General features: G+C 38.6%; 1 long non-coding RNA gene across 2 annotated transcripts; it reads left to right on the plus strand.

Annotated features, from left to right (window-relative positions):
* Nucleotides 1-173: 173 nt before the first annotated feature.
* Nucleotides 174-27,852, plus strand: LOC148188849 (uncharacterized). 2 transcript variants are annotated; one of them, XR_015777125.1, is made up of 3 exons: nt 174-487; nt 1,330-1,423; nt 25,855-27,852. It is a non-coding gene; the product is annotated as an uncharacterized LOC148188849 (long non-coding RNA). The 2 variants fall into 2 exon arrangements; XR_015777124.1 differs by lacking the exon at nt 25,855-27,852 and adding an exon at nt 4,024-4,553.

The following is a 27,852-nucleotide window of genomic DNA, read 5'->3' on the forward strand; positions in this document are numbered from 1 at the left end:
TTCGATGGAAACTGCTCATTTAAAGGTAATAAAAAAACAACACTTCTTATTTTCAGGTGAATATTCACTAAAGAATTTCCCATTTCTGCCAATATATCCCCCTAATTTCTACTCACTGGACCTTAAATGCTCCACCCGGCTCGCCCAGTGACCCAAATCAAACACACCCATGATGGACCAACAGGTGCGTCACGGGTGTGGCTAACATGCTAATTACTAAAAAAGCACACGGAGATTTTTCCCGATAATTTCTGTGCTCATCGAGGAACTTTCTAACTTCAGTGAGGTGTTTTAGACCTTGGTAGTTTTTTGACAGTTAATATTTGTCACATCGTGTCTTCAGAACCTCATTCAGCTGAAAATATTTGGGAGCTTTTGAGGGGCGCTTGCGACGGAGAGGCTAAGTGGAGCGGCTGTTGGCTTGTGGACTGAAAATGGACGAGCAAAGCTGAATATGGAGCAAAGTAACAGAGAGCCCTTCAGACCGGTGAGTACAGTAACACACTAATTGTGATGGTTGTGGCTCTAAAGCTGCATCGTGTGCTTGTGTCAGTGCTCCATATATTGTGCAAAAACGGCTCTCTTTCTTCTTCCGCTTAGCTAAAACTGTCTGAGCTGACCACTATGGGGGGATTTAAGTCACTTTTAAAAGGTCGCGAAAATAGCATCCCCATTACAATGAAAACTGAAATATGATGATTGCACTTTAACTGGAGATTGTGCTCGCTTTTTGTATTGTGTGATAGTTGTGTTTGTTTGTATTTATTGTTGTAACCTTGTTTTAAGCTGCCCTCTTGGCCAGGTCACTCTTGGACAAGAGATTTTAAATCTCAGTGAGTATTTTACCAGGTTAAATAAAGGATATATATATATATATATATATATATATATATATATATAGTTTTATGCTGTGTTCATGTGATGTCAGACAGTCGAAGTTTTTGACTTGAAAAGTTGTTCTTCCGTCTTTGTTGTGTTCATGTGTTTTGAGGTTGTTCAGTGGGAACAACAGGGAGGCTTCAAAGAAGATGGGTTGCATTGTATTACTAGAGACATTTAAACAAGAGGTTGATAGCTGTTTTAGTAGGGGAATTAATAAAAAAGTTTCTTACCATTGACCAAACATTGACTTTTCCCCGCTATGTTTATGCATTTTTGATGTCAAGTTGGCAACTCATGTTATAAAATTATCTCCTAATGAGTCCTAAAAACCCATAGAGTTGTTTGCATTTGCCAAGTCAATTGTTTTTAATGTTTTTTTATGTGCTATAAAGTACATCAAGAAAGAATTTTGACAGTTAATATTTTTCCAATATTGGTCCATTTTAGCCTGTGGACTGAAAATGGACAAGCAAAGCTGAACGTGGAGCAAACTAAGGAGGACTTTATGGTGCAGGAGACTAACAGAAAGCCCTTCAGACCGGTGAGTACAATAACACACTAATTGTGATGGTTGTAGCTCTAAAGCATTGTGTGTTTTTGTGTGTGCTCTATATAATGTGCAAAAATGGCTCTTTCTGACATTATATGTGTGTTTGTGGCTGCAGCTGCTATGGAGTTTTAATTGTTTGTTTTTGCTGATGTTTTTCTCTGCTGCTAATTCCATAAGAAGTATGTGGATTAATATTGCACCCGCCGCAGTGTCCTTTTTATTTGTTGTTTTCATGTTTGTGTAATAGAGTGTTGTCCGCTTTTCTATCTGTAACTGATAATTAGCTGTCTGCACAGGCTGCAAAGTGTTGTCTGCAGAAATGGAGTTGTTGGTTTGGACATGAGGACTTGTTGCTAAGATGTGTAACCTACACAATGACGTAATAATGCACTTTATTTGCCTGAATATGTTTAAAAAAGATCATCATATGAACTACTTTTCTCTTCTATCTACATACATTTTTTGCACAAGTAGTACTTACATGTTACTTGTAGGTACTTAAGTAAAATATTCTCGTGGTCTAAACATACAAGTACACTAGTATCGATGGGCGCTGATGTTGGTGGATCATAGTGGGAAGAAAAATGTGACTGGAACCCCAGGAACAGATGTGTTTCCATTGGGGTAAAATCGAGAAGGGGGAAACATTTACAGGAACGGCCCTGTTCTCGGTCCTCTCAGTGTCTGTGTCTACATTGAAGTGTGGATCCCTGGTGGGACACATTGGACTCCAGATTTGACATTATCCTTCTTCTTCTTTTTAGTTTTATGCTGTGTTCATGTAATGTCAGACGGTCGTAGTTTTCCAGTTGGGAAGTTGTTCTTCCGACTTTGTTGTGTTCATGTGTTTTGAGGATGTAAAGTGGGAACAACAGGGAAGCTACAAAGAAGATTGGTTGCATTTTTATTGCTAAGAACATTTAAACAAGAGGTTGATAGCTGTTTCCATAGGTGAATTCATCAAAAAGTTTCTTACCATTGACCAAACATTGACTTTTTCCCACCATGTTTATGCATTATGATGTCAAGTCAGCAACTCATTTTATGAAATTATCTTATAATGAGTGCTAAAACCTGTAGATTTGTTCGCATGTCAGCACCTCCAGTTCCCTCGTCTCAAAGTCAGTTGTTTTTTTAATGGTTTTTTCGTTAGATGACTTAATGAAGGTTTATGGTTAACACAAGCTGAAGAGACTTTAATGTTTTGATTTGTGATATAAACTACATCAGTAAATGCCCCACACGTGAACTTTGAAGCTTTTATACGTCCTAAAAAAGGCATTTGCTAACTAATTGCTAAATGAGACGACAGAACGTCACCACTCCTGCTTCACATGTGACGGTGACGTTAATTCATGCAGCTGTGGTGTAGTTTGTTTATAGCCTGCTTTTTACCTCTGGTGATAGAATTTAAGCTTCAGGAGGCTTAGATTATCTTGCTGAGCAAAACTTGTATCATAAACGTTTGTTTTCCACTGAACTTATTTTCTGCCTTGATACAAAATCCAATTTGATTCTAATTAAAAAAAAAAAATCTTATTAGTGCCATAACAAAATTAAATTAATGTCTGAATAAATTGTTGGAAAGACTAAATTTTGTATAAAAAAATGAATTTATAAAAAATTCTGGTGGCTCCCTGAGGCCCGTCTCACTCCTTAAATGCAACTGGAGCTGACTGAGTGACTTCTGTTGCTGCTGGGGCACCAGCGTACACACATCTTTCCCCAAGAATGGAAATCAGTGTTTAAAAAAAAATAAACTGACTGTGAAAAAATGTGTGTGAGAGAGAAATGGATCAATTGGAAAGGCGAGGGGGGCACAGAGTTGCTTATATAGGGCCCAGAATTTGTTGCTATGGCCTTGTGGGCAACAAGGCCTGCCAGGCTCACAGTCATTTTGAGGTCATCCCAAAGGTGTTGGATGTTTGATCTTAGGTCTCTACATTTTCTTTCCCAACAAACTTGGAAAAGCATTTATTTATTCTGCATTATATATCTAAATATCTCTGCTTGTCTTTGGTATAGATAAAAATTAATGAAACAACATTGGGCTGTGATTGTGTCAGAGATTTTCTTTTCTTTCACCAACTGTCCACAGGGAGGCAGTATAGCTACACACTTGACTTGCGCCTCCACTTATTCAGTCCTACGCCAACGTTTTGGTGGAGGAAATTGGGATTCCACTCAGTGTGTCTGTTGCACACACTAGGGAAAGAAGATATCTGTAAATAGCAGCTGTGTAACTTATTTATTTATATACCTACCCACCTTCCCCACCCACCAGAAAAAAAAAAATCCACATTACAATCCCCCCCCTATCGCCCTAGGCAACTGTCAACCTCCTGCTCACCAGCCCCTGTACGGCACACAAAAGGGGACAGGGAGAGTCAAGCAGTGCACCCTCCACTTGACTGATGTTTTTGTACCACCTTCTATGCACAAGTGCAGGAGTTATAAACCTAGTGACATGACACCACGCTGGACTAGGCTGCGGCGTAAGAGGTTGCAGATAGTTCTTTGCATCTGCAGGAGGTGCTGATTCCCTCTGTGCTTTGTGACAGACGTGTCACTGAACTATTTCCTGTTTGCAGTACCTCACCAGCAGCTGCCTCTGAGGAGACGTAAACTAGGCTCAGGAGGAAGGCTATCATCCACGGCGCTGCTGACCATGTCCTACAGTCAATAACGATCTTGTCACCTTTCTGTCTGGATCAGAGGGAGGGATCCACTCACTTAGGAGTTTATTTAGGGAGCTTCATATCATGCAGACACATACATGTGTGCACAAACACAGCTTTGGACTTCACGATGCATGTGGCTCAGCTCTCAGATCAGTGTGACAAGCAAAAAGCTGCATGGAGTTCTCAGTAGAAGTGGTATATGGATATTTCTTTTTTATTTTTTTTTTTCTATTTTTAATCAGTGTAACATGCAACATTTTGACTGTTTTTATGGTTTGATTTATTAATTACTCTCATAAATACATTAACATACTGCAATAATAATCACTGTGCTACTTGGCAGTCCACAGCATCATATTTTGTTAATACAACATCTGGGTTGTGACATCTGGTGACCTTTTGACATGTGAGTCTGAAAATCCCCAAAACTGAATAATAGCAATGGCAATAAACTAAAAATATAATGAGAGTTCTGAATTGTGCTTTATTGAAAGGAGCAGAGTGTAAGATTTAGGGGGTTTAGTGGCATATAGTAGTCAGGATTGCAGATTACAGCTAAAACTTCGCAGAGTAAGAATTCCTTCAGTGTTTATTGTGCAGGAGGTTTTTACCAGTAGCTGAATTGTCGGAGGTGGTTAAAAACGGTAAATATAGTGTCACGTTACAAATCAGTGTTCCTCTAATGCTTTTCGGACTGTCTGTATGCTCACCCATAGTCTCTGATAATTTAAGATTAGGGCTGCATTATATGCAAATGAACTAACAAAACAAACAAACAAAAAAATCATTTTGCGATTATTTTGACAGACATTGTGATTAGATCAGCCAATTTTATTGGCTGATATTGGGCCATCAGAGATATACGGCCATCGGCTTATTTGTTGTCTAAGCAACACAATGTTAAAAGTTTTTTTTCAACAGACAATAATACAGGAAAGGATGCTCTGAGTAATTTATAATTATGAAATTCCCTATAAAGTCTAATGTTTTGTCAAACTGTAGAAACAAAATTCCTGCCTTTATTACATATCTTTGTCACAAGTATTTGATAACCATATCCGAGGGATAATTGCATTGCATAATTGTATACATATGTATTGGCCGATACAACATGGCATGTTGTGACACATTTTACTTTTCATCCAAAGAATTGCAGCTCCTGTGATTTCCTGTGTAATATTTTGATCTAGAAGTTCATAATGTTTTTACCGGAAGTTGAATTATCTGCAGAAGTCTCCTCCTCTCCAAAATAAGCCGACTTAAATAAAAATAAATACACTTAAATAAAAACACTGAATAAAGCAGTTTCATGTTAAAAACAATCAGTGTTTTCCGACGTGGATCATCGTGGCAGGGCTGCCAACTACAGCAGCTTCTGTAGAAACATGGCGGCGCATCATCCAATCTCTGTTGATGAGGACCCACTTTTCTATCTAGATATAAACAGCTTATTCTAAGGCAATGAAAAGACAAGAATCTTATTTTCAGGTAATCATATAATAAAGAAAATAATGTTTTATTGCATCTCTGCCAATGTAAATCCCCTCCATATCCAACACACTGGCCCTTTAAATACATTTTTTAATATACAGAATTTTAATTGAGGAAGGATTCAGTAAGTGTGCATGTCAAGATACTACATATCTTGCATCCTTTACCCGATATTTTGACATTTGTGACCGCGGTTGGCTGAGCAGCAATAGCATGAAGGATTGCTATGCATAACAGAAAACCACCAGTTGACATTCATGCTATTCCAGGTGACATCTAAATTTCAGAACTCAAAGAGACATTGCATAAGAAATATTTGTCATAGTTCAAAACATTATTTATGTGTTTTGTAACATCTGCGTCTTTCTGCTGTCACTTTGAATTGATTTTGGTATTAAATCGGATCATTTGAAACGGTGTATAAAAGCCTGTGAACCTATCCTGAAATGTGTGCTTTGCTTGTTCTTCCCCGTGTTTGTCCCATTTTAATCTGCACTGATGTGCTTTGTTCTGTAAACCACTTTGTGACAGACTTGTTTGATAGCAAAGGCTTTGCACATAAATTGAACTTTTTCCCTACTCATTGGAAATGGGAAGGCTGTGGGGCTAAAAGCAGCCAATGCTGGGATGTGTGGCTCATATTTACACTCATAATTGCTTCAAACAGAGCCATGTTCAAGTATGCAGAAGGCATTTTACTACCCAAACAAGGCTCAGCCTCTGGTACTGCTGTCGGTATTGTCCATGTCTCGTGCACTGAGATTCAAGAACTTATCAATGTCGCACTTCAGTGTTACTTTTGTCAAGGAGGTTTTTGTTTCTTTGTGTATCATTGGTTAATCACAGATCTTGGATATTTTTTTTAATCACAAGTAAGACGACTGTGTGAAATAGGGTAAAATTAGCGGTGTTCTTTCACAGATATCTCAGCCTCCGGTGTGAACAGACTGTAAATCTGCAAACACTAATATGTCTTTAATCCAGAGTCTGGCAGTAGTGTTAGTCAACTGCCTGTGCCCTGCACCACAAGGATGGACTAAGTGTATCTGTGCTTGCAAAATGACTTTGCTCAATGAAGTGAACAGCCACTGTAAGCTTATCTGTACAACAGTTCACTGAGTTGTAGCGTGAGAGTACAGTATGCTTGTCCTCGACGGCTGCCCTTCATTGGTGATTATGTGTGGACAGCTGCTCCGGCGCCTACTCTGCTGTCATGGACCAAAAAACAGCTGCAATTAAGTGTAATTAAGTCTTTCTTTTGCTTTGAGTTGATTCTCAGAAACATAAATGATTGTTCATGAGATGGAAATCTGCTAAAAAGGGAAATTGATTAATAACAACATAGGCATGACAAATCAGTGGGAGTTAGTACACAATGCATTATAATGTCGTTTTAATTTTCCATGTCTGTGTGTGGGCTGTCATGAAACTCACATACATGAGCCTGGCGGCTGTTTTGTGTTTTCTGCCATCTTGTGGCAGCTCCCTGCAAGCTGCACCTTGCTGCTCCTTGATGTGTTTTTTGCATTACGTAAATGGTGGCAATACAACAAATTAGTCTGTATTTAAACTACTTGTATGTAAAATTTAAGGCTTTTAGGAGGACACCTACACGTTCCACAGCTTTTGTCAGTAAGAGCAGTGATAGTGTAGTCAGCTGATAGTCAAAGTTAACTCTCCAGACAACATGGTACATGCTCTATTTATGATGCCGACCAGATGATCACTTTGTGGCCTTTGCCCTTATAGCAGCTATCATTGGGCCTATTTCTTTCACAGTAACACCACATTTAGTTTATTGAGCTGATTTAATTATGCGGCACCTCTGAAGCCCCAGCGTTTACCTAACTGATTTTGTTTTGCATCCAAAGTTGAAGTCTGCCACCACTGTTGGAGCAGCTGAGAACTGCACAGGTTCTTCCCAGTGTTGTCAAAGGTAATTACAGTTGTTCCGATCTATTAACGGATCTGATACCACATTATTTACGAATAAACTCCAAGCAGTTGGTAAAACGGCTTCTTCTAAACCAGCACTTAGCAAGTTTGACAATGCAGTCACTAGCAGCTATTGTTTTAGAGTAGAGTGGGAGAATTGTTTTCCTGTAAATTGTGTAATGTTGGTTTGTTGTTGGCAAAATGTCTGCAATTTGTCATTTTCTATGTCATTCATTCTCTGTATGCATTGTTTTACAAAGGGTTTAGCCATGCCTTACAACAATAATAGTAATCAATTCACATCCATGGTTAGTAGTATATAGCTGTTACTTTGTTTTGTCTTACACAATGGTGCCAGATCGGTACTTGGTATTCGCCAATGCGCAAGATCAGGTTGGAATCAGTGTTATGAAGGAAAAAATGGTATGGAGTGTCTCCAAAGGTAAAGTTACAGAAACAGTGAAGGTAAAAGCAGAAAACCGTACACTTCACTGCATTCAAACTGTTATTTTATTGTTTTTTATGACATCCATTGCACGTCTGTCCGTCCTGGAAGAGAGGTCTCTCCTCAGTTGCTCTTCCTGAGGTGTTATTCCTTCGTCGCTGTGAGGGTCCAAGGACAGAGGGATGTCAGATGCTGCAAAGCCCTCTGAGGCAAATTGTGATTGTTGACAATAAGCTTTATGAATAAAAGAGAATTGATCTGAAATGTGCACGTATTGTAGGGAGATGCCACAGCAGTAATGGTGACTTGTTTACTTCAGGTTCTTCCCTGGATTCCTCAATACTCTCTTCACTCTGTTCAACTCATGGTGCGGTCCACTGGATTCAAAATAACTGCAGCATTGCTGTCTATAAGTAATTTTTGGTTGGAGAGCTGCTTTATTTTTTATGTATGTTTCCACTGCATGCCCAGGCAGTCATATTGATTTAAAAATACATTTGTCTCGAGAGCTGGCCAAAAGAGCAGCATCGTAATCAGCAGGCAGCAGACAAACATCATGCTACAACCTACATGACAAAAATCACGTACTGGTGAAGTGCAAAGAGAAAAATACTATGAGTCAGCCTTAAGCATGTCAGCAGCTCAGGGACGAGACTATGGATCTCGGCTTAACAAGGCAGCATATAAGGAGCTTCTTTATTGAGCCTGCCTCTAGATCCTGTCTTTATTATTTCAAACATTTAAACCACAAATAAACTGAAATCTTCCTTCATCTTAACCAAATCTGGTCCACAAAATCTACTTCATGACAGCTTTGTACTTGCATTTTCCTTTTCCTTATGCATTATAGCTATAATGAAATGTGATAGCACTGATTTTTGTATTTCTGCTGAAAAGAAAAAGAGCCACTAGTAATACGAGACGTCCCTCTGAATAACAGCCAGTAATTAACAGTAACAAAATCTGATTAGTCTCTGAGGGAAGGAATGTAAAACAAGTAAAAAACAGTCAGAAAACTAACATCCTCAGGTCTTTATTATACAGGAAAAAAAACAGAGATTCTTCCATATTCCAAGCAATGTTTCCATCCATGCTGATTTGTCCTTGAGCAAGACAACAAACTCCTACCTGCTCTTGGCAGCTTCGTGCTCTGACCCATCTGGTGAAATGGCAACGTGTGTGTGTGTGTAACATAGCGAGTAAGTTGTCTTTTTTTTTTAAAAAAACAAAAAAAACCAAACCAGCTCATTCCCCTTCGTCAGTTTCAGTACACATGTTCAGTTTGGGCAGGGAAAAGATCCCTTGGCAGTTACTTAGTTAAATGAGCTTTCCCTCCTGTCGGTTCAGCAGTAATCACTGGTGTCACAGCTCCAGAATCCCGTCTATGTTAAATCTATTCCCCAAAGCTTTGGGTATCATCCATCTCTGAAGCCTGCTTCCCTGGACAAGTTGGGTTTTTTGACCCAGTTTAAAAAAAAAAAAAAAAAAGAAGAAAGCCCTGCAACACATTTACATCAGGTAATACTGCGCCGCTGAAATATGCTTCTTATGCAGAGTTTGATCTTGACTCTGAGGTCAGCTCATCATGCGTAAATGGTGTTTCCTTGGCAACATATTCTATACGAGAAATGCTGATGAACGCAGTGAAGTGAGTGGAGTTGAGATCTGTATCTAGAAAATCATTTACCTGGCTGCAAGAGCTCATGATGACGATCTCAGAGGACTGATATTTTAGAATATAGGACACAGTTGACTCATGGGGCATTGTTATTCAAAACATACACAGTTTACATCTATGTACACAGGCACAGATTTCTGAGGAGACGCAGGGAGCACACCACCTTCAGTATTTAGTGCATTTGCATTTTCCACCTACAATAAAAACATGAAGGAAGCAGAGGGCTTTTATTTTGACAAAATTAAAGACATTTCCATAATAAATTAATGCAGAAAAATGCACCAAAATTCAGTGTTTGATGCTTAAGATTTCCTGGTAGAAGACCCCAAAACCCCAGTTTCATATGTCTCCCCGTATGTTGAAATGAAAACTATGCCCTTGACATAGGCATAGTTTTCAGGGGTGGGGGGTGGGTGGTTGCAGGATACACTTCCCCTTCAATATTCCAAGACATTTCCACCATTAATTGGCGCAGAAAAGGCACATATTGGAGGCAGGAAATTGTATATGATGCTGAAAGTTTCCTGTAGGACCTTAAACCAACCTGTTCATGTTTGAATGTTGAAACTAATGTAAACCTACCCACCTTGTCATATGCATAGATCCGAGGGGAATATAGGAGACATTTAAAGACATTTCTTTCAAAAATTGATATAGAAAAAGCAAAACTGATGCACAGAAATTTGCCAGAATGCAAGAAGTTAAGTGTGAGATGCTCAAAGTTTCCTGGGGTTTGAACCCAAACTCCCCCTTTCCAAATGTGTCGCTCCTTATTTTAAACTGAAACCTACACCTTTCACATAGGCGTAGATTTTGGGGGGTGAATAGGGGTCACGCCAACCAAATTTGTCACCCCATTAAAAACAATAAAGTAACAACAGACTTTTGTTTTAATTAAATTGAAGACATAAATTGATGCAAATAAATTTGCCATGCAGGATTTTAAGTGGGCCCCAAATTCCCCATTTCATATGTGTCACCCACAGTGCTGAAACAAAACCAGCGTCCTTGAACATGTAGACATTTTAATGAGGGGGGATGGGGGAAGTAGTAGGTACTTAATGTAAATAAAGCCGAGGCAGAATGAAACATCCACTCTCTGGCCCAGATTTATTATCCTTTACAGCAGCGTCACTCACACAGCAACATACCCTGCTGGCGGTATAAATGAAAAGGGTCCATTTGCCCCAAAAAATGTGTTTGCACTCAGATACATCTGGTCACACCGCAGTGACTCTTTGCGTTCTGCTCTAAATATTCAGGTCACATCAGATATTGATATGCCATTACATTTTTGCGATTGCATTTTTGTGATGGATAACAGAGGCACAACATTGTTTGTACAAACAAACAGACTCGCTCAGCCGTCCTGTTCTTGGAGACGGAGGTTAATGCAACAAAATCCTGCATGTTCGACATTTGTAACTATACAAAACTGCTGCTAATCCAAGTCTCTAGTGTTTAGGGGAGCTAGTTTGTTTTCTGTGCCTATGCGTGTGTGTGCATCGATTTGTTAGCTGTGTAATCCTCGATTGTGACAATGGTCAGCGAGATTATGGGCTAGAGCCACAGTGTCGGCCCTTTTAGGCGGGTAATGGGCAAAAAAGCGTGTTAATTGCCCTTGACTGTTGAAAGTAAATTAATTATTGATCGCTCTCTCGACTCCTCTTCTGTACTTACATACCCTTACAAATCCTTTTATCTTCGGCTCGGAGTAAGAACATTTCCTCTTTTCCCATCATTATGCAGGCTGGCAAGCAGGAGGACCACTAGCCAACCTCTTGAACCAAAGCCTTCCTGTTTTTTATTCCTGCTTGTAGCGATACAGATATGTAGTGTGCTAAAAAGGTCTGTCAGAAAATCTCACCTCGTAAGACACTTTATCTTCGTCTGTGATCTCTCGCTTCCTCTCTCACACCTCCTCTCTCTTTCTTCTTCCTCCTCCTCTATAATTTTCTAATAGTTTCTTCATGTTCTTGCTATCTCCTGCATTCTCCCCCTTATGCACATACTACACACACGTTCTCTCGCCCCCACACCTGCAGCTGTGACAAATAAATAAGAGAGCTGATGAATAAAAACGGAGGTTGAGGTTTAAAGGCCTTTGTTGTAAATTGATGACAGTGAATGTAAAGGCGTGGAAGCAGCACAGACAACAGCATCATTATTCTGGCTATTGATTTTCTCCTGCTGCTGCTAAGAGGAAAAAGCCACCTTGTATTTGAAATTAGATATAAACAAAATCCACCATGATATAACTGCATATATATTCTCTGCAGCCGCAGATGTCGAAACCCTTCCGATTAAAGCTCTGGCTTGAAAGCAGGCTTGTGTGAGTTACCTGCGTGTCTGTGTGTGTGCTCTTAATGTTGCTGTGTGTGTGTGTGTTTGGGAGAGAGCGGCAGATGCCCTTTATCTGCAACTTCTCATTTGATCCTGTATTCACTGTTATCATGCATTACTGTGCTATATTTTATCTTTCAGGCTGCATCTCTAGTCAAAACCAGAGGTGCTCTGATCTATCTGTGGTTAGACAGTCAGTGACAGTAATACTTCTTGCATGGCAGAAAACCAAATCTGTTGCTGGATAAAAACTACACCGAGAACTTTTCTGTTCTTAGATCCTTAACACCCTATTTGATGAAAAAAAACCAGCTTCAAAGGGTTTCCATGGTCACGGGAAACCTGAAAAAGTCATGAAATTGTACAATCATGTTTTTTTGAGGCCTGAAAAAGTCATGGAATAAGTAAAAATCATTGAAAGTTTTGTAGTCATTGAATTATTACGCCTTTGAAACCTGAGCAAATTGGCTTGATTTCTTTCAGCAATTTAGAAAAAGAAATTAGCCAAAAATATAATCAAATTAGTCAAGAGCACAAGAAAATTACCTGAAAATAAACTAAAAATAAAGTATAAATAAAGCCTTAAGGCAGCACTCATATCACTGCCTGCTGATATGAGTGCTGTATTTTCATATTTATAAGCACACATTTCACTCGTTTATTAGGTTGTGCAAGCTCCTGCATAGCTGACAACCCCATCCTGTAAATGTTTCAAAATAAAATGCATTGTATCAGCAACTGATGGCATTCTGTCCACAGAGACACAGACAGATAGCTTTTGTTTTGAAAGGGAAGCAAGAAAGTTAAGGTAAAACAAATATCTTTGTATTTCCTCATCTCTGTGACAGAGAGAGACTTTAAACTGCAGGATAAAGTGGTACAGAGTCAACAAATACGAGCATCACGCGTAGAAAAACAGCAGCAGTCACAGTTGACAGCTGACAAGCGCTGCTCAGGTGAGCAGTGTGCACGCTCTAACTTGATACATGAGTGCCAAAACAAAAAACAACATGCCCGGCGCTGCTTACGCTCTCATGACGCACGCTGTGTGAAACGGTGCGACGCATCGACACATTATGTGAATCGACGTATTCACGTAATCGATTTAATGGACGCGTCGCCCCAGCTCTAGATTCCTGTGATAGGCGTCTGAACGCACCACAAAAAACATCTATGTTGTTCCAGGTTTCAATGGTTTGGAGGGCCAGTCGGCTCTGTCATGTATCTTTTGCCCATGGCTGATCCAGTTCTAATTGGCTATTTAAAATGTGAATAATTTCCGAAAAGCCAATGAGATTCCCTTCGAACAGTAGATATGGGTAGTACTGGTGCATGGGAGCCCATTTAAATCAATGTGTCATGGTTGAAAGCATCTGCTTGCGGGAGGGACTTCAATACCCCAATTAGGCTTTGTTTTCAGGTATATTTTCAGTGTTACAGGAGTGAGTAAAAGAGAAAGGCACTTGGGAGAAGTTGGGGGACACCAGTGACTACAAACTAAAAAACCCACAGCTCCAGTAAGGTAAGACCTAGAGGTCTGAAAATTTAAACAGGTGTGGTTGACAAGATGTAAAAGTTGGAGAACAGAGTTTGCATAGTCTTGCATAAAGCATGTCCTAGTTATTGTTATTCAGACATGATGAATAATAGACGAGGAACACACAAAGTCTTTTGAGCCATGTTTGAACTGATGTTGTTTAGGTTGTGTTTTAGCCCCATGGCAAACATTTTCAGAAACTAGATGTTACCTTTCAAATAAAGCCTCATACAAGCTTTTGGCCTTACAGTTCGTCTCTCATACGGATTTCTATTTGGGTATGCCAAGCGAAAATAACAAGAAAAGGTGGATCTTGTTATATTCATGACAGTAAAATTATATAGGTATGCATTTTTCTGTTGTGGTCATTTTCATACTTGTCCTTTTGTCATTATTGGTTGTTTTAATGATTATTTTCGTGGGTTTTGTCAGCTGTCACTGAGCTGGTATCGTTCTGCAGCTCAGTCGCTGGGACGTATCTTCAGATGCACAGAGGGTCATGGGTAAATAATAACAAAATAGCCAGAAAAGCATTCTGGCTTAAATATTGCAAAATAGGGCATCCTGGCATACTGCAGCTGATGTATTGGAACATTCTAAATCATTTTCTGGCTAAGTAAATAGTGTGGTAGTATGGGTATTAGAGTGCATAATACAACATAAAGGAATAGTTAAGCATTTTGGGAAACATGCTTTTCACCTGTTCATTAAGCATAAAAGCAGTGGGAATCAGCTTTCTTGGCTTGTATTATTGTGCAGTGACTTCCTGGCGTCTCTACTTATCGTTTTGCATTAATAAATGAAGCAGATGTCAATCAAGGACAGTTCACAGCTGCATAATCCTGGCATGAGGTCTAATCAAGCACAATAAGTAAAAACACCTGGACGTGAATGGTCTTTAACATGGCCTTTTTAGTCAACATTAATTTTAACAGCTTTTGGATATTAATATGCTGTCATTTGTCATGTTAACATGTTAGGGTATTTAGGACATGCTAATTAACAGTAATCCCATATTAACATACTGATGTTTAGAATTTAGCTTTTTGGATATTGGCATGCTGATGTTGGTAGGTTAAGCTGATTGAAAGCCCACATATATGAAGTATGTTTCTGCTTTCATATTCTGGTTAATGGCATTAAATCAAGTGATATGACGTGTGCAGCATTTTTGACTTTATACTACTTATTTTATTATTGCCCTTGATGTAGAATTTTAAAACTTTGGCATCTGGTGGTTGAATCAAGAACGTGGCAGAAAACGAACACAGCTATTTTGACTCATTGGGAAATTATGTGTCATGAAAGACTATTTATAGTCAGATTCTCAGACACCTAATGTCTGCTGTTGTTGCCACACAAAAAATAGCTTAATGTGAAGTCATCTGATATATACAGGGTACTAACAGTCATGAAAAAGTCATGGAATTTGAAAATGGCAATTTTCAGGCATGGAAATTGTATAAAACTGAATGTAACCTGAAAGTTGTTTCACATGGTGTGTATAAGGCTGTAGGACATGTGAAAATCCAATGATTATTCATGTTTTTGCAGTTTCTGGCTATGATAAATAGTGTTATTTTTGGTGATTTTAAAGAAAATATGCATTTCAAATCAAAACTTTTTAAAGAAAGAAATTGTGATTTTTTTTTTCTTTACAAAAGTTTTTTTTTTTAAGAAAAAAGAATAAGGGGCATCCTAACTTTATTTTTTTAAAGATTTTTTTTTCTTCAATGTTTACTCTAAATTTTTAAAGAAAATAATGGCCAAAAATTTGAAAAAGAACCAATAAAGACTATCAATGGTCATTTCAGAGTATAATCTTTAAAAGTTTCCTCAAAGTCATGGAAATTTATTTGTTAAAATGTCTATTAACTCCTGTATATATCTGATGACAGGAATAGGGGAAGGAAACACATCATCGACAACAAAATGGACCTAAAATCTTAGCGTTAGCTGTCGCTCTTAGTGTGCTTTTGCACTCTGACTGAGGTTTTGTTGTGCTGGAATTTATGTACTTTCATGACTTTGATAGTCTTTTACTGCATGTTCCAGCACCAATGTCATGAATATAATTCAGTTCACATTCATTGCTCTTGGTGATTTGAGCTGCTCTTACTGTGACATCTGTATCATCCAAGCACCTTGAAACCTCCTGTAGCATTTCTACTATGATAATTGAGAGAGCGATTTAGACTGATCTCGGGCTTTTCTTTGTCGTCAGCGTTGGCAGGGAGGTGTTCATCTTTTTGAGGCAGGGATCTTTATGGTGATCTAATCTCTTGCATTTAGGCTTTTGGTCAGTTGAATTATATCCTTTCAGTTTCTGAACAAGAAAGCAATTTCTTTTTGGCTGAGGTTTATGCACTGAACCATTTCAGTGACTTGCCTCAAAGAAAGTTAGAGGCAGAAAGTTATCTGTGTAATGACCATATTACTTCTCCTTCGCTTTTTTCATATCAAGTTCAATTGATTTTAATAGCTTTTAGAAAATAGGTGTGAACAAAGCACAGAAAATGGATAAAATCAAGAGATAAGATGTATAAAAGAATGCACAAAATCAGACATTATAATAGGTTTCAAGAGAGAAGGTAGAGCTAAAGAGACGTGGAAAATAAAAGAAGACACAAATATCACAGCATCAGAGCCTTTTGGCTTTAAGAGACTAATCCGTATGAATCCTCAAAACAGACTGTAGTCCATGGCAACACCTAAAATATAAGTAAGCCTCGGAAAAGTGTTTAATGTGTATTTTATGTTGACGCTAATCTACTGTGTAGTGTAGGTAGCATAAAGCAGGACCTTGAGGAGTGATGGAACAAACCGCACCGGCATTAATTGTAAACATGGAAATGCACACTGTATTACACCAAGGACATGATTTGACATGTTATGTTCGTCATAGTGGTGCATTGCTAACCTTTATTTCTTGAACTATTTGCTTCATGTCAGTATTATCTGTTATTTGCACACAATACAGTAACTAAGTTTACATGCATGTTAATGTTCTATCATTATGAAAATGACTATTCTGGTTTTTATACAGGTCATGTAAATAGCATATGCTAATGTAGGACTTTTTCCAAATGAAGCATTCTCCAATGAAGACATGTGGGATGCTGATGTTATTCAGATTTTAGTAGCATTCCTTGGACATGTATATGGCCCATTCAGAATATTCGTCTCAAAAGGAAAGGCCTCTTGGAGCCATTAAATGTAATTTAGCATTTTTTCTTAAGAATGCTGCATTCACATGTAATCTGCAAACTGGGTGTTATTTTAGTGAAGAAGAGCAGGACGGTAAAATGAAGTGAGGTTGGGAGAGAACACCGGCAAAATGACAACGGTAGACAGCATCGCCATCCAAAGTAAAATACATTTTTCCAACCAGTTAATGCGTAACTTAACTGGAGGAGGAGAAAATATGGCCGATCTGGACAACAATAAACTAACAATTTAGGTGCAACAACACCCAAAATTGTATGATCGACAATTGAAATCATACTGAGATGTGACGAGAAAAGTGGGTATATGGCAGGCAATGAATAGTGAGCGAATAAGTGACTTTTGTAGGGAATTAACCTTTCTTTATGTTTTGGAGGGAATTTAACATTCATTTTAAGTTTGCAATTGAATATGAAGAGAAAGCTTCCTTTTATGCCTATGCAAATTGCTGCAACAATTACATAAAATAATAGACATGAATAATTTAATACATTTATTCCATTTTATGAAACATCACCATAGCAACATATAATAAAGAGTGTATATATTATATTTTGACGTTCTGCCGTTCTACCTGATTTTTTTTCTTCTTTTTTTCACATGCCTAGCAGGAAGTGTTGCTGGTCTACCAACTGCTGGATTCCATGTGAACACAGCATTCAACCTGTTAGTAATCTATTATTGTGGCTATAAAATGCTAAATGAACTGAAACTGACATCCATAGTAATCACTGACATTTTAAAACTTGTCCGCCCATCTGTTTTCATCTGTTTATCCGGGGCTGTGTTGCGGGGGCAGCAGGCTGAGAAAACCTTTAACGTGCTCTTATGTTGATCATGCACATTTATTATTGAATATGTGGCTGATAATCCTCCCTCCCATTGATCCAGTCCACCAATATACTTTACATATAACATGCTATAGAAATAAATGTGTTGGTCAGAGGCCTTGCTGGGATCCAGTGTCATCTATCCCCTTAATCCTGTTGTTCCATGGAAGTTTGTTTGGGTAAAGGGTTTCCTGTGTCATTCATTCCTTTTCCATTACACGACCCATGAATGATTCAGGAGCCACTGTGTTTGTTGCAAATAGTCATTCATTTTTTATAGCAGCTTTATCTTGAAAACCCTCTCCTGTCCCGAACCACCCTGCTGGATCACGGTTGGATTTTCATCACTGGTGGATGAAGTGCCACGCTGGCATTTTTTTTTCTCCATGACCTGCCCAGATGCATGAATTCATAAATTGTGGATGTGGGACTGATGGACTCCCTTGTTCTCTCTGATGACATTTCCATACATGGCTCACTCTGCAAAATGTCATTTTTGGCTCGCCAGCATCACACCAGCGCCTCTTATGGTAAATATGATGCTATAAGTGTTTCAAAATGGCACAAAAACAGACATTTTCACAAATTTGCACTGTTTTGCATATATTCTGCACCCAAGCCCACATGGTTTATTTTGCCCCAACCACACTGCAAATGCTTTTCAGTGTGAATACAAATGCATGCGCATCACTAATTGGCTGTGCGTGGTTATGTGCTCTTAGGTGTCTGTTGAGTCAGCCTCATTTGAAGCCACTTCCTGTATAGCTGCTCTGGATAAGTAGCTATTTACTGAATGACCAAAATATCAAATGAGATAAATGCCTTATATAACAGGTACTCTGTTAGAGAGAGAGGGAAAAAAAAAACAGAAAAAGTTGATCCTCAGACCCCAAGCTATTAGTCAAGGTATAATACAACCACACATCAACTTTTCATGGCTGTGGCTTATCACAAAATAAACACTATATTGAATTGAGGCATTTATACTGTGATGTAATTGAATTCTGACCTCAAGAATAGATATAGAACCGCAGCGACCTGAGTAAGAGGTGGGATTGGATGCAATAGGGCCATCCAAAATTTCTCTTTGGGTAGAAAATGAAAAAGAGTCAGTCATGTTTCTTCCAGTGTGTGTGTGTGTGTGTGTGTGTGTGTGTGTGTGTGTGTGAGATTGTGTCTGAGAGGGAGAGAGCGAGCAGTGGTGTACATGTGTGTCCCCCGGTTGCAGTGATTTCCCACCAGCCTGGAGGGGACAGTCATCTCCTCGACTTTTCTTTACCTCGAGCTAGTGGCAGACTCTCCACCCACCTAAATCTGCCGCTGTGCCAGGTGAGAGTGGCAGCCTCATTTAGCTAAATGTTTTTTTTTCCAGGAGCTTGTAAAAAAGGAGTTCAAAGGGAAGTTATCTTGTCCTGTCCTCACACCACGTCGCCCTCTCTCAATTCAATTCTCTTCACCCTTCCCTTTCTTTTCCCTCTCTTTCTTCCCCCTCCACATCTCAAGATTAATAATGCAGCATAACTGATCCCCCTCCCTTATTTTATCTTCGCCAGATAGTGCTCAGCCAGCACAAGCTAATTTTAGAGGATGACACTGCTGAGTGCCTGCGATAAGCAGCTCACAATGAGCGGGACATTATTTTCTTTCTCTCTCAGGTTCCAGTCCTTCTCAGGTGGAAATCACTGTAAACACAGCGTGTCCCAGATCTCGTAGATTGCAGAAATTGCAGAACATATTTTGCATCATTACCCAAAGTTTTGGAGTTTGAATGCGGCATACATCTTAACGTCTGTGTCCTTTCTACTTGTTTAAAGGTTCAGATGTAAAGGTATTTCAGAGACGTTGTTCCTGGCTGTGATGTCTGCACTTATACACAACAAAAACTGTGCAGCTGTTTGCTTTTAAAAAGAACAGACAGTAATAATGTGTCGCAGTTGAAAATGTTTGTTTCAAAATGAGACAGGGAAAGAAGTGACAGAAAATTGTTTATATTGCAAATTCAAATCACATTATGCCCCTTTTTCTAGGGATAACAAGTGCCTTAAGAGGCATATTTTCTGCAATTAACAAAGAGGTTGAGTCGATAACAGCAGGGGGCCCCAGATCTCTGCTTGACACAGCGGCACTAACTGTTTAGCATTCCATGCTTGGAGCCCACGGTGCAAGTGTTTATCATACGAAATGTATTATTAATTTCCAAGCCTTCAAAAATATTGACCTCAGTATTTGTCTAACCTAATCATGTTTATTTTATCTTGCCCATAGCGTGTAAATCATGCTAAATCAGCTTTAATTACACTGGTGTGGAATTTGTTTACAGTTGAGGTAGTAGAGATTAGATTCACGGACACGATTATTTTATTGCTATCACTGAATTTTTGTTGCCTCCTGCTCTGTGTGCGTATTGCTGTGCTGACATGTGGGTGTATGTGCGTGTGTGATCTTATCTTGACGAGAGAGATAATTGGAATTTATAGGAGGTAATAGATAACATGGCTGTACATCCAGCCAAACTGACAACAGTGGCGAGCAGCGATATATATCCCATCACGGCTGTTCATTTTGCACAAGTGGTTTAAGATGGAAAGCCAGTGGCTGGTTGATACAGTAGAATCTGCCTGACACAGACTGAAGCTGCTGCACCTGGGATTTCTACCTCTGTTTTTAACACCAGTAAACCACATGCATTGAGTGCGGGTGGCTCTTGTTCGTAAAATGGGGATTTTACTGTATGCAGCAGCACATTATCTCTTATAAAGTCTTTTAGGGTCTCAGAGGACGTTTCAGCAGCTGTTATCTGTTCTTTCATGTCTCTAGTTTGTGCTTCTGTAACCTTCTTTCACCCTCTGCCACAGTGCTGATTACAGAACAGGAAATGTTCAATTATTGTAAGTAGCTCTTCAGAATGTAGTGCCAAAATTGTAGAGAAGAGGGGAAGTTTGAAGGTCTGATCATACACGCATTCAAAATGATGTCATTGAACAATTAGATCAGTTCATTTAAATACAAATCGATGTGATCAGTGCAAATTTGCATCACTGATTAGAGGTCGGGGAATAAATCGACACATCACAGTATACGAATATTTCCCGTGGCAATAATGTATTGATACAGGTATTGATTATTTTCATTGTATGAATTAGAGATGGAGCGATATACTAGTTTTTAGATATACCATGATATAAATTTGACGATAATCATACCGTGTATATTGCTTATCAACGATATTGGGGAAAAAAATGCAACTGGGCTCAACTTTCTCAGCTTTATTTTAGTTATTTTCAAAAGGTAGACTTTTTACAAATACTCTCACTAAAAATGGTTTCAGGTCTTAATTATAGTGATAAAACATTTTTTTCCAATTAAAACTAACCCTTCTGTTTTCATTCTTTTATGAGTCATTCTGACTGGTAATAATATTAATTCTGCAATACTGTGATACCATGAAACTGCAATATTGTCTTCGACATTTACCATACCATGAAAATCTTATACCATTACAACACTAGTATAAATTATTCATATTGCAAATATAAATAAAACTTTTGTTAGCCTGCTAGAATGATAAATATATTGCTTTTTCAGTCCACTATGTACATTTTGCTGCAATTAAAATGATTGAATAAGATAAACAGACTGAAAACTATAATAGATAAAACAGATGTTGTAGAAATTTTCCTTTGCAGACATAATTTGCAGTTGAAAGATGGTAATAAATTGCAAAATACTGCAATATGTTATCGCAAAACTTCGCAAAAAATAAAATAAAAATTGCAATAGTGTTTTATCCCTTTGATGATATTATTCCTGCCAGTGTTGAGCTCGTTATTCTAAAAATGTATTACTTTACTCATCAATTGTTGGTCTATTCAGAAGTAATCTTATTACTTTACTTATTCCTCCATGCCAACAGTGATTTGTACACTACTTGTATATTACTTTTCTGTTCAACATAGGTAGGGGTTACTGTGTCCTTTGTCCCCAAAATTCCAAATTCAGACCTCTGTTGCCCCATTAAAAATTAATCTTGGTGACATTAATTGACGGTGCCAAGGGCCCCAAGTGGTTACGTTGCAGCCTGTTTCGCCGCTGCCGCTTGCACAATATCGGGCCAGTTCCAAAAATGTTATTTCTAATAAATCACTCCGACACAAAAACATGGGGAAATACATTCCAGGTTGAAAACCTTCGAAGTTACCCTTTAAAGAGTCAGTGTACCCTTTCAGAAGCATGTGAGTAAAGCATTTCTTTATCGTTTATGGATGAGATTTACTATTACTGCAGTGTTGGAAGTAATAATCTCTGTAGCTACCAAAAGTTCGAGGAATCTATGCAGAGATTCTTGTCGTATTCAAATGAACGTTTGACAAATGAGTTTCCCTTGAAGACATATGATACATTGTTAGCATTTTATTATAACTAATGATGTGGGTGATCAGGATTATGTAGAGCAGATAAATCATTTCCCCTCCTTTCATTTAGAGAATGACAATGCTCGAAGGCTCTTTACTGGGCATCAGACCCAGGTCTGAGATTATTATTCTAGTCGATTTTATAGGGATATTTTCAACTTGGGCCTTGTTTTCCAAGTTTTTGCAATCTTGACTATTGATCTAGTTGTAAATTTCATCACTCACATCTCAGCACAGCTTTATTGTAACTCCACTGAAGGAGCCAATTCCCAATAGCTAGAACCAAAAGGCGATTAGAGTCTGACCTTATGTGTGCTTAATTACCTCTACAGTGGCAGGAACCATGATAGAAACCCTCTCTCCTGCATCTATATTGCATTAATACTATAGTGGTAACCATGGTAGAGGTTCCAGCTCCTTCATCTATATTGCATTTATACTGCAGTGATAAGCCCCCCTCCCGACATCTATACTGCATTAACACTGTAATGATAGCAAAGGTAAAGGTCTTCCCACAATGCATCTGTCTTACAGATGCTGCTACAACCTATTCTTTTAAAAATATGATAAGTAGAGTTGAATACTTGCAGTATATTGCGACAGTGACCTCATATTTCACACAACCAGGTGCTCAGCTATTCCTTTTGCTGGCTGACGGCTGAAAAGCGAGCACATTTGAATTTTTTTGACCGTTTCTTCAGAGGGCAGAGCAACACTATAAAAGTGGTCCTGTGGTGTGGAGTGAAAAATGGTTTGTATGACCGAGAGGGCCTTGGCCAGTTTTATAAGGCAGGCTTTGAGACTAATAAACATATAATAGTGGTGAGAGAGACAGTGTGAATACAGAGACCACTCTATCTTTCTTAGCTCCTGGCAGTGTATGCAATCCATGCTGTCTTAAGGCTTTATCCCGGGAGTTTTCTGTGCAGAACTAATGTCCTACAAACTATACTGAGAGACAATTCAGGTTAAGAGTTGTTGGCTGCTGAGGCACAGTGCTGATTCTGTTTGGGGATTTCAATCTGCATTCAAGGCTCCGCTTCCCTTCCTCAACCGCTTCCTTCTGTCCCGCGGCCACCAAAACACAGAGTAAGCACACTGACTGACTTAATTAAAAATGAGAAAAAAAACTTCATTTGTTTAATTAGCATGTGTTGGAGTGTTTCTTTCCAAAATGTTTGTCACTTTGTATTCACTGATCAGTAACATTAGCAAGCAAGCAAGCAAAACTTTATTTATACAGCACATTTCATTCCAGGTGGAGGCACAATGTGCTTCAAAAAGCATGAGTTACAAGTTGCAGGCACAAAACAAAGCTTTCAACTGACCATTAAAGCAAGTCAGATCCTTTAAAACTAAAAAAACTAAAAACTCATAAAATAATAATTTGAAGAATAAACAACTAAAAGATACAAAGACTTGTGAGTCAGAACTGATTAAAAAAAAGTTAAAACTAAATAAAATAATAACACAAAAAGTAGACCATCTAAAAAAGGATAATATCATCTTTTAAAAAAGAGGATAATATATCTATATGTGAATTAAAAATGAATAAAAGAACTATAAAATAGAATAAAAAAGGGTGAGTAGACCAATTAAGGATAACACACAAGCAAAACAAACAAACAAACAAACAAAAACATCAAATAACAGATTAACCAACAAACCAGTAAAAGTGAAAACACACCGTAGTTGAAACCAATCAAAGAATAAAATAAAATATTAGTTACCATAGCTGAACTACACTACGAAGACTAAAAGGGACTATCTTAAACTTGACTTAAATATTATATATATACACTAATGTCATCAGCTAACATGTTCCAACAACCTGAAGCATAAAAGCACTTTCAGCTATATTTTTCGAGACCCACTTATGTTGTTGCATCCCCGCTTTGTTTCTTTTTCGGTAAGCACACACTGACCACCTTTGGTTTTCTTAGAATGAAAAATGAAACCACTTCAATTATTTGCAGTGAGCATACATAATGTGTACTTGCGCATATTTTTTCTTTTGAGACAGCGAGCTATTGGCATGCATCTTTTTCGCCGACTTAAATTCCAAGTGCTACACTCATGAGCCCTCAAAATATGTTAGCAATCCACTGTTTAATTTCAAACATCCGTGGTCAGTTAAAAAAAAAAGAAAAAAAAACTCTGTCTTATTTTACCTGTTATGAAGTGGATGCACCAAATTGCTTTTCATTCAGGATTTGCATTCACATTAATGAGTTGGAATGAACACATGGGCAGTTTGTTTCATGACTTATTGCAGAAATGGTTTGTATATTTGTGTCATTGCATGTTGCTAAATTGCCCTGCAGGACCCTTGTTGCCTCACTTAACAGCTGCACTCTGACCACTATATACACCATGCTGCTTTCATGCATAGCAAAAAAGTGAATGTGTATTTGAGTTTGATGTCTTTTATGTTTGCTTGAGGCGTTTGTGAGGATCTGTTGTCCTTGTGCAATGTGTGCCTACTTGTGTGTTATTTATCAGTAGGGCTGCATTTGTCAATTATTTTAGTAATGTAGAACTCTACAGATGAATCCATTGCTTAATCGGGTAATCAGATTGCAGCCATCATACTGATTTATGTTCTGAAGAAGGAAACTTTGCCGATTTTCTGCTGCCTAGACTTCCCGTTCATCCTCTGGTGGCGGTTGCCGGGTTTCAGGCCATCCAGCAGACTTTTGTCAGCAATCGAACGGGGAGCTCTGGTGCTGGCAGCCTGGTGGAGGTTAATGTTAATTTTACCTTCTGTTGGGTCCACTCTGTGGACTAAATGCTTTCTGTTGAGATGCTGAAAGTATTGACGTTGTGCTACTTTGGAAGGCTTGTTTGATTTTACCACAGACTCACTGTGCAGAGTTTTTGTTTTGTTTCAGCTTGAAATGATCCCAAACTATGCAGACTGTAATTTTCTCTCGCCTGTTTTTTCTGTTGCTCCTCACTATTTTCTCTCTCTTCTGTCATTTTGCAGTCAGTACTATCGAATCTTCTATTCTGAGCAAGAATGTATGATTTTAAGGTTTCTTATTCACGTCACCTACAGTAATAATCATTTGTGCAAAACGCACTGTTCTGCATATATAGTTACATTGGGGCACCCACAGCTCACCTGGTACAGAGACTGTGTCCTCGCAGCAGCGGCTGCAGGTTGGACTCCAGCCTGCGGCTCTTTGCTGCATGTCATCCCCTCTCTCTTCCCCTTTCACGATTAACCTGTCCTATATAATAAAGGCAAAAGCCATAAAATAAAATCTGTATAGTTACATGGATTAAATGATGCTGCAATGCAGATAATTTGCATCTATAATAATAATAAACTTTATCTATACAGTGCTTTAAACTTTAAACTAAAATTTTAAATGAATGATTTTCAGTAATCTACTTACTCTGCTTTGATTATTCAGTATTTTAGCCCTATTTATCAGCAATCTGTGATGTTCATTTCATTCGTGTTATCATGACATTTCACAATATCCCTTTTTTACTTTACTGTACTTGCGGTACTGTATATGAACTCGCTTTGTCAGCCTCAGTAAAGGAGTCTCACCATTTCCCAGATTGTCTTTTGGAGATCCCCTGGGATCTTGTGTGAACTTGTATTCATTTCTGGTGTAGCTCGAGAACAGTTTGTTGTTGTTTTTTTTCTTTTTTTAAAGCAAAGATCGAGACCTTATCTCTCCAACCAGAAATTTTGAAGAGCCTTTATTTAAAGGGTATAAACATGATTTTGGCAGAATTTTTAATCAAAGATCAGCTCAGAACCAACAACAAAAATATATCTTTACGTTTATTTCATATGGTCAGATTTTTTTTTCTATCTGTCTGCACAGAAAGCAGCATCAGAGACCAGTGATGGATGGAGAAGGTCATGCCAGCCCTCTTTTCAACACTGACAGACAGCCCGCCGCACAGAACTGTGGAGCTGGTTGAACGGGGCTAAGCCTCAGAGCAGATCATGCCAGCTGCTAAAATTCAGAGCCACACAGCAGTCGAAACAAAGTTGCCCTGTACCTGAACTCAAACACATTTTTATTTATTTATTTCCCCAGAATATAGTGGGTATTATCAGATGTGTCCGAGACTGTGACTACCGTATACAAATCTATCTGTCCTAAAAAGGAGCGTTATTGCATTTTGAGTGACATTTTACATGCCTTCACAATCCTAATCGTGTTAAGTAAAATGCTGCCTTGGCTTATTATTCAGATGGAGCTGAGGAGGCCTTTGATTGAGAGATAAGTTAAGGATGCTGACTGCTCATTCGTTCCACTGACAATGGTCTAATATTACCCTCAAGCCCTTCATTTTGTTACAGTGTTATTCTTAAAAAAATACTGTGTGCAAAGCGGTCAAAAGAACAACAGACGAAATCACCTCATGCTAGGTGAACCGGCTCAATAGAGTGGGTTTAATATCGCCACCCAGTTCCAATAATATTGGCCTTTTGACTGGATGAACACCAATTGGTGCTTGTAATCAGGGTCCAGATCCAGAGTCGGCATTAAAAGATTTTATGGTGCAGATTCATCAGCAGTCCTATCACAACTCGATAAAGCATTACGTCTGGCTGCCCAACAATCAAAAACTGCAGATGCCGTGGTTTTTCCAGGATTGATGTGGAAAACCGTTGGTTGCAGGGTTAAAGAGTACTGCCATTCCATCATGGTGACACCAAGGCACATAATCCACATGGGACTTTTTAATTGAGGCTTGTCGATTACAAGCCCACAACCTCCTCAAGTCTCTGAAGCGCTGAGGTCGGCTTTGCTTGTCTGGTTTGCATGCAGCAATCTTGTAAACAATTCTGTGACATGGAGTTGAATGTCAAGTGTGCTGTGATGGGATTGAGTAGAAATGATTGCCTGATTACATGTTTGTTTGTCTAGCATTAAAAGGAAAATGTGAATCTTAAAGCCAAACATTTCCTTAGATGTCTGGTGTATTTAAAACCAGTGAAATATGCATGTGCACAGTTCAATCACTAAGAAATTATGCTATTTAAAAAAACACAGAAAAATCCAAATTATTAGAATTATACTGCAGAAAAAGAGGTCTTGAGGCAGCATTTATGATGACGTGACATTTATTTTGCCGTGCGATGTTTTTCATCCATTGGTGCCAAATATGCAACCCCTACCCCCAACATCCCAAATGGACTGTCATTATAGAAGACAAGCAATTTAATTATATGTCACTGACAAAACAATTTTCTATCTTAGAGCTGACTTTGAGCAGCTATGAGAATCTGAAGTGGTCAGTCTTTTCCTCCATTTATTTATTTTTAACAGCTTGTCTCAGTCTGGTGACTGTTGGTGAAAAAAGGTTTCCATGTTTTTTGTACTACCTTTGGGGCCCCATCTTAACCCAGGACAAAGCTAGATTCAGTCAGCTGCAGGTGTCTTTTTCATGGCAGTGACTGAGTTGTAAAAGTAGCAAATATACTTGCACCAGTTTGTGTGCCCATGGGTGTATTGGTCTTAAAATGAGGTGTGTCAGGTGCATTGTTGGCATATTGCTATTTTAAAGCAGCAGAAAGCAATGTGCCATTAACTAATAACTAACTCCTGGTATTAAGTCTGTAGTGCAGTATTTTCCTGTTGGTTAAAGGGTGCATTATTCAGGAAGATATGCCTACAACACACACACACACTCTGCTTATTACACACACACACACATGCATGTACAGATGGGATGCAGGTGGGTGAGATAATACATCATTAATGAGGAAAATATATATTGCAATTTGCGAACATATCGGAGAACAGAGCAGAGCTGCTGTCCCTTTAAGAGAGACACTGTGCACTTGTACACATGAGCAACAGCATAGC

Source organism: Plectropomus leopardus, chromosome 8 (genome assembly GCF_026936395.1).
Source record: "Plectropomus leopardus strain MGB_pleo_1.0 chromosome 8, ASM2693639v1, whole genome shotgun sequence".
In the NCBI taxonomy this organism is placed as follows: Eukaryota; Metazoa; Chordata; class Actinopteri; order Perciformes; family Serranidae; genus Plectropomus; species Plectropomus leopardus.